The following is an 8,320-nucleotide window of genomic DNA, read 5'->3' on the forward strand; positions in this document are numbered from 1 at the left end:
TGTATTTCCTGAAGTGTTCATATGAGCCTCTCCCTTATCTGCCCCCATTCCTTTCCTGTGATCCTATTTTTAAAATTGTCTTCTCGTTTTCATAATTTTGTGTCTTTCAATGTGATTAATCCTCTTCATTATTTTAAAATCATTGACTGAATCACAGCCAGATCTCTTTTTAAACAAGAATATGCCAAAGCTCTTTCAGGCTGAAAGGCATGGTATTATTCTCATTCTCTGCTTTGCCCCATTAAGGACAATTATATCCTTCTTAGGTACAGTAACCAGTACTGAAAAGGGTGCTCTGAGCAAGAACTCACCTGTGCCTTATGTAATAACAATATATCTTTCAATATATACTCTGTTCTTATGGTAACGCAACCCAAGATCCTGTTCAGTTGTTGGGGAGGGGGCGTTTCTACAGCTGTGTGTTAAGTTGAGAGCCCTGGAAATTATTTAAAGAGAATATTCTCCAGATTTATCAATCTACCTTTATGAATATTTTGCTCTATTTATACTAAAGGAAGCGATCATGTAAATAAAACCCAACACTGTTCAGTGGCACTGTCTTGCTCTTTAGCTGGCTTTCCACCTAACTTCATTCTCTTGAATCTCACAGATTCCCTCATGGAAGCAATAAAAAAGCAACTAAGGTGCTAAATACAAAAAAATCATTGTAGGCATTAAGGGCTAAAGCCACTGCAATGCAATTAGAGCCAAGTATTTCTTGGCTACGCACATGCATTCTACTGCTCACTAAGGTGTTCGCAGTTCCCTGTGCTGCCACCAACAGATACCCCGCTCAGTGGGCCGAGTATCCAAAATCCACTCCTCTTCCAAGGGCTCTGAGAGCTTTTGTTGCTCAATCCAAGCACCTTCTAGAACTGGCTGCCTCCAGATTTCCCTCCCTTCCTCGTTTTTGCATTTCTAAATGACCCAAACCAGAACTACTGAATTTTACTTTATGAATGTCCATCTCCCAGAACAGAACACATCTCTTTTTTGCTACAAAAAATGCTCTTCCTGTCTCTTTTTTTTCCTGCCTAAAGGAGACCATCTCTACAGATGCAAAATTAGTCCCCACATAATCCTCTGGCATTACACTGGTTCTCATTCCCTCCTGCTACTGGGTCTTAGTCCGAAAGGACAGGTGGGCTGTCAGTCTACAACCAAAGAGAATCTGGTTCAATTCTCTGACCTACTAGAGCCATCATACAATCTCTCAGTGCCTCACTTTATAAAATAGGTTTTAGTGCTTTGTCACATATCCTGGGTATTGGAAGGATAAAAGGAAAAAACATATAGAATGGAATAAAAAAGGATATAGTATAAATAGGAAAAATAATTAAAGAGAGAGAAAAAAAGAAGCAAGGTGAGACCTAATCTAAAGAGATGGATAAATTGCTCTTTTCTTGGCAGAAAGGAGATGATAAAGTCTGTAAAACACTACGAAATTTTTAAGTTGATTGTTGCCCAAAGAAAGGAGCAAAAGGTTTTGACCAGACTAAGGAGATTGTTGGTATGTGATGGAATGGTAGGACAAGACTATCAGCCTCTTTGTGTGCCTGGAAAGAAGTGGCTCACAGCAAATCATTTTTTTTGGCTCCGTTCACGTCTTGAGTATTTAACTCTAAGATTGTTGTGAAAAGCCCAGCGCAGTGCCCCACTGTAGGGTGATGTACTACTCTGCATTGAAAACAGGTGTTCAGCTGGCTGGCTTTCTAGCAGAGCACAGTAGATTTGTCCCAGATTTTCTGTACATGATCTCTAGGTAATACTTGCCTTTTTTAGATGTTTCAAGAAAATTAGATAATTATTTTCCATGTTCTGAGCCTTCCCTGAACTGACTGACAATGCATTTACAGAGCTGAGCTGCAGGTCGGGCGGAGAGGGAGTCCAGCCAGCTTACAGAGGAGGCGAGTGGGCTTTGGAAAAGGCAGTTCTGCAATTCTGGAGCATCTCGGAAAACAATCATAGCTTGTAACATATTCCCTAGCACACCGCAGCTACACTAGCGATGTACTGAGGTGCAGTCTCTGGCTGGGGGAAAGGAGGGCAAACATTCTTGACAACCCAACCGCTCGTTTCCTTACTTTTGAAGCAATGACACTCTCCTCTGTGTTTATGCATTTTAAATGGCTTTGAGACACAGCTTCTTCGAAAGGTCCTATATAATCAATCTCCATTGTTCTGTATACATTTCCAGAAGATAACAGCTTCATTAAAATATGGTGTGCTGTTAACAGCAGTAAATATATATCCTTCAACCTTAAAATGTAATGCAATTAAATAAGAAATATGAACCTAGGGAGGTTAACTGCAATCTACCACTGACATTTACATTTGATTTGAATTAAAAAACACACACAGAGGGAAATAAAGGGCCTCCGTACATACTGGGATAACAGGAAATCCCCTGGACGTAAAAATAGTGAATTTAAGAATGGAGAATATAAAGGTCTAGTTCAAATTAAAGATTTTATGACTGAGAACTCCATTAAATCTTTGAACGCTTACAGTAAAGAGTTTGGAATGCTTCCAGTTCAATTCTTTATGTTCTCACAAGTGACAGATTATACTTCTGAACTTATAAGGAGAAAGAAAGAAAGAGTGATTGTATTAATCCATCTAAATCTGGAGCTTGCTAATTAAGACGAAAACTATAAAAATCTGTGTTTAGGTGAAGCGTAGCATTATTATAACCCAGCTCAAGACAATAGCACTAGCCAAGCCAAAAGTAAAAGACTAAAGATCTCAATTATTGAAGAACAATAAAATAATGAACCACTTAATATTATATGATCAACAATCTGTACTAAATATGAACTTTTTATAGTACTCAGTGTAGTCCTCTTTTTGCTTTTCCAAGACATTCCTCATGGTGTTTAAAATACAGAGTACTAAATGCTTCTTCAAGCTCTACCCACACCCACAGAAATTCAAGGATCTTAAATTGCAGCAAGTCCTCAGCAGCAGGCCACATTCATATCAAAGAGCCAGTCTCACGGATAAGTGTATTTGTAACCATAAGATATTAAGGAGGACTTTCTGAATGAGGAGTTTGCAAGTGAGTCAGCAGTTGGGAAACTAATGTGCTGTCTGTCCCAGGTTTCAAAGGGAAGTGAGGCAAAATTGTCAAGGCCACAGGTTTTTAGGTTGAGGGTGTAGAGTTAAGCATTCGTCTGTGTATCCAGGTACCTAAACAAAGGAGTAAGAATTTGAGATCTTGTTTCAGACTCCTCAAAACATACTAACTACAGGTATAAATCTATTGTCTCTAATGACAAGCCACCAAGGGCTAACTGAAGCCTAATGAAAATGAATGTGAGCTATCTGAAGAGAGAGATGATTTGGCCCAGGACATTAGCAGAAACATAATACCTGGAAGGACTGCTGGGTTAAGAAAGTCCCATGTTTGGCCATAAACTCTAAAGTGACACAAAGTCAAATCAGAGATTGAAAACAAGAGAAAACAAAATCTTTGTGTCAGCAGGATCTCTTCTCCTTTAGGACAACATGCCTGTCCCTCTGAAGTTTATACACGCTTTTTTTCCTCACTTTCTATGAAATTATTGAGGACCTGGCCTTGAGTGAATAAATAGACCAGACAATAAATGCAGGCTCTTTCCAGACCAATAGGGGATGCAAATGCCACAGCTGTCAGCAAGAAACAAAATTTACTTCGAAATATTTTATTCAAAACAAAAAGCATACGGGTCTAATAGAAAAGGTTCCATAAGCCCTTGTGACTCACACACACAGTTCTCCCTCATTTGCCTTGTTTCATACATCCAACACCTTCTACTCTACCACCTATAAAAGAGTTTGCACCAAACAAGCAAAAAATTTTGAGCTCAGCCCAACAAGGCTACTATGCCATCTTCCAAGAGCAAAGGGTGCCCAACATATCCCAGCAGTTCACAATATTTCTCATTTCTCACCATAGGCTCTATTTCTCTTTGACTGCTCTCACAAACAGGTTTTGGGAACACCTAGTTTAAGAGGTGTGGCTAATGGTGTGATTATATGGCCACTTCAATTCAGCATACATCTACACAGTGACTGAAAGAAATGGCCCCATCCTTGTCCCACTTGGCCAAGTCCCTGCTGATCCCCATTGGCTTCCTTCTGTTGGCACTAGTTTTTTGTATAGCTATGCAGTCAGCAGGGTCAGGGAGTCGATTCAGCTGAAAACGATCGTCTTTTTTTCAGAGGGGTCAGACTAGTTTTCAAATGGATCTGCTCCCTCTAAATAGGTAACTGGAAAGGGACTGGATTGAGAGCTGAGGACCTAGATGGAGGCAATACTGCTTCTTTGAGTGGGTGGTGAAGCGACTTTATGCCAGGGGAAAATGACCACATATCCAGATTATAAATGAAAAGTCTAGGCTCAGTCAACAGGCAAGGAAGACTCTTCCAAACAGATTCTTTGAAAGGGTAATTCAGAATACCTAAGCCAGGAGTTTAAAATTAGACAGCATGAACATGACAAGACCATAATGTCCCAATATGGTAATTCCCACAAAGAGCAGAGGTTCTATTTACAAATGCAAATGATCTGGACTTTAGCAGAAATACTTTTGCTTAATGTTTTTTCCATGGAAAAATTGAAACTTTCCCCAGCTAGGGGGAGAGAAGACCCTCTGAAGGGCTCTCCTGCTAACATAATAAACATCTGCGGGTTCTTTCCTCTCAAATGCTATTTTTCTAGGGGGTCCCTCTCTGATGAATTAGCAGTCCCAGTAGACCATGGCAAACAATCCTGCATACCACATCTTAAGAAATGGTACGTCTTGGAACAGATCAGGTTAGTCTGCCTTAACACAGGCAAGTTAACACCACATTATCAAATGCACTGAGGTCACCAACCTCCATCAGATGATCTGCTTGATCCTTTCCAGACAAAAAAAAAAAAAAAAGCTTGGATTCTATACAGAAATCTGAGTGCTCCAAGCTGGAAGCAGTAGGCCAGGCCATTCATAGCCCACCCACCTACAGATCAAGATGGACTGGAACAACCTCCTCCATGAGCCAGAAAAGAGAAGGGGTGGGGAGGTGGGAGGAAGAGTTTCATATTTCATCTACCACTTTTAATAGAAAACAGAACATGGTGGGGGGTTGAAAGGAAAATGGCAAATCCCTAGAGATCCTAAGTGTTGGCCTCTCAAGTCAAAACTGTCAATCATGCCATGTCCCCAGCAGCACAGACTTCTTGCAGGGAGGGAACAAAAGGAGGACTGGCACGTTTAGCCACTAGGTGTTACTGTTGCTCCACAGAATGTGATCAGAGCAATCACTTTAGAACAAGCACAATGACATCTATCAGAGGCATCAGCATCAGCTTTAGTTTAGATTTAAACAGTGGGACCTAAACCCTACTTCTGGATTCATGTATTGTTACTCAGTAAAATCAGAGAATTTTAGCATGTTGTCTTGTGGGTTTAGTGGAGGTAGACTGCTGCTCCTTGTGTTTTGTTTCTAAAGCACCATATTAAATGTAGCGATTCAAATTCATCCCTTGGGTAATTCCACTGACTTTGAAGAAGGTACATGGTGAGAATTGGGTCCTTTAAGGCTTCACTGAGCTCATGTCCATCAGTCAAAAATACTTTAGTCACTGGTTTGTCTGGCTCTCTCGCCTCTCTGGACTGAAACCTGGAGGTATCTTAATTAATTCTATCTCTGCTGTCAGCCAAGTGGGTGCAAGTCACATAACCTTTCTCTGCTTTTACTTCTCTATCCAAAATGGAAATAAAGATCCTGATCTTCTCTGGAAGGGACTTTGAGACCACGGATCAGAACTGCGTATTATTCCTCTTAATGTAGTCCTTGATGATCTGAACCAAGCAAAAGGTTTTGTATGAGTTTTTCCTACTGCTTCCTGAATAGGTTTGCTGAGAAAGACTGTGGACTGACTGTGAACTGACTGCGTACACCTCCTGGGTAGCCACTTTTAAGTGAAAAAGACTCATGATAAAGAGCAGCCCTCCACTGCATCACTCTCAATGCACCTCAACGTCCTGCTTCAGTTTGGTCCTCTTTCATAACTCTACCAAAACTTTATCCATAGGACAGCCATACTTCATCCAGCCCTTTATCAATCTACCTCAATCCACCTACTTAATCTTGAACCTTAGACACATATCCCTGTCCTGAGCTTCTCAAGCAAAAAGTTTCAAATTTACACCAATATTGATTTTCTCCTTATTATTTAGTAACAGGCTTCAGTGCATGGAAATAGGGGTTTCTTCCTTTCAATCCTGGTATTCTACGCCTTGCCCCCAAATGAACCAGAACAAATAAGCAAAAGATGTAATGCAGGCCCCCGGAACACACCTTCCAGAAGGCTGTTCCTGCACATACACAATAAATGTCATGTAACCCACAACAAATAGGCAGAGCATTCACTCACATGGTAGGTCTCTGCATGTGGTTGTATTTCCAACCAATGCATTATTTGCACACATAACTTGATTTGACTGCTCTAGGGCATGTTTTCCAAAGTTTGGAAACATTGTTACACTACATTAGACAATGTACCAGCACTGAGCCTCAAAATCATATGAAAGATTTTTTGAGTTGCTTTCATAGGAAAATTTTTATATGCCACACTAAGCAAAATACAATGTAAACTTTAAATACTGTTCTCCAAATGACTGAATGATTTGTAAGTACTAAACTATCCTCTGAAAGGTGACTGGCACTACATCTTACTGCTGCTTCCAGTAAAACCTGTGGGCCTCTAACTTGGGGACAAAGTCCTTTTATCTGTCATTCAGGCAACAGCATCACATATTTTGATATATCCATGTGTCTCAGTTTGAGTTCTCAGAGACACTTCAAGAATGAAGAACAGTTTTCTTGAAATATTATTGACAGCTTGAAATTGCTTTTGGCTTTTCAAGGGTGAAGGAGGACCTGTCCATAGAGAATCATCTGAAGATGATCATTTTTGCTTGCTACCAAAACAGAATGGTTGAAAACCAGTCGTCAACAAATGAAAGACTTATTGACCATTACCAGTACAATCTGGAAGTAGTTCACTACTGCTGGAGTTTTCTCCCTGTTGTAGGCTAGCAAAGAGTGAATAAGTGAAACAAAATGGCCTTGCTGATTCGTAAGTGTGTACTCTCACCAAACAACATACCAGTACCTAACATAACTTTACTCATACACTTAAGGCAGATGCTGCTAACATCAAATGTACTTGACTTAGGTGTTGCTGAAACATCACCCTAAACGGCTTGGCAGCTTAATTCTCATTTTCTAAAGTGACTTAAACTCCTAAATCATGTGGATAAGTTTGAAAACTGCAGTCTTAGTTGTGCTCTCCTTACTCTTCAGTGGCTAATATGAACACACAAAGACCCTGACACTTCGTCTAAAAATTAATCCTAATTGCTTTTTGGGCAGCTGCACAAACGGCCAGTTCTACCCAGTTTCACTGTTACCTCTTCCTCATTTTTTTTCTCTTCTGCACCGCTATCCACAATAGGACCCTTTATATCACATTTCTCTTCACATGCTTGTGGATGTGGCAACTAAATAACATGTACCACCTAATAAGAGATTGTCCTAGTTTCTTCTCTCTGGGTCACCCTTTCAGTCTTTTCTCTGGAAGTTAGTAGGTCTGAAATGTGGAAAACAATAAAGCAGCAGAAAGGACTCACAACAACTTTTCCTATTTCTTTGTGAATCTGGTCTTGAATCACACATGGATCTTCACAAAGAGAAAATACACATCCAGCCTGCTGTAACAGAAGCAAATCCAACTCCAGGAGCCACTAACATTTCTAGCATTATTTTTTGTCTCACCCAGCTGAAAACAAAGCATTGTCTGAAGTTTAAAATACTGACTAGTGTGATGCCACTGCTACACTAAACAGACCTAAACTGCCCCTATGTAAAGAGCGAAACACCAGAAAGCCTCCAGAGTGATGGAAAGACTGTACCCCTCAGTGAGAGCAAAGCGACTCTGGTCCACATTTATTAGTAGTACTAGTAATAAACATTTATACTATGGTAGCGCCTAAAGGCCCTACTTGAAAGCTTGTCTAAAACTGCTATTGTACCTGGGCACTAAACAGCTCTGAAGCAGCACATCTGTCTGCCAGATGTTTGGGTTTTTTCTTTTTCTTTTTTTTTTTTTTTACTTAGAAGCTGCCATTTCAAAAAGCCTGGTGCTTCCCCTCGCAAGCCTTAATAAAAACCGTTAAGAACTTGCCTCTTCACTGTCCACTCAGGGAGGATCTGCAGCTAAAACCGCACCGCCCGCAGGCCGCGGGGCCGCCAGGGCCCCTTCTCCGCGGGGGGGCACCGCGGCGGCTCC

The sequence above is a fragment of the Apteryx rowi genome, unplaced genomic scaffold, assembly GCF_003343035.1.
Source record: "Apteryx rowi isolate R43461 unplaced genomic scaffold, aptRow1 scaffold_20, whole genome shotgun sequence".
Lineage (NCBI taxonomy): Eukaryota > Metazoa > Chordata > Aves > Apterygiformes > Apterygidae > Apteryx > Apteryx rowi.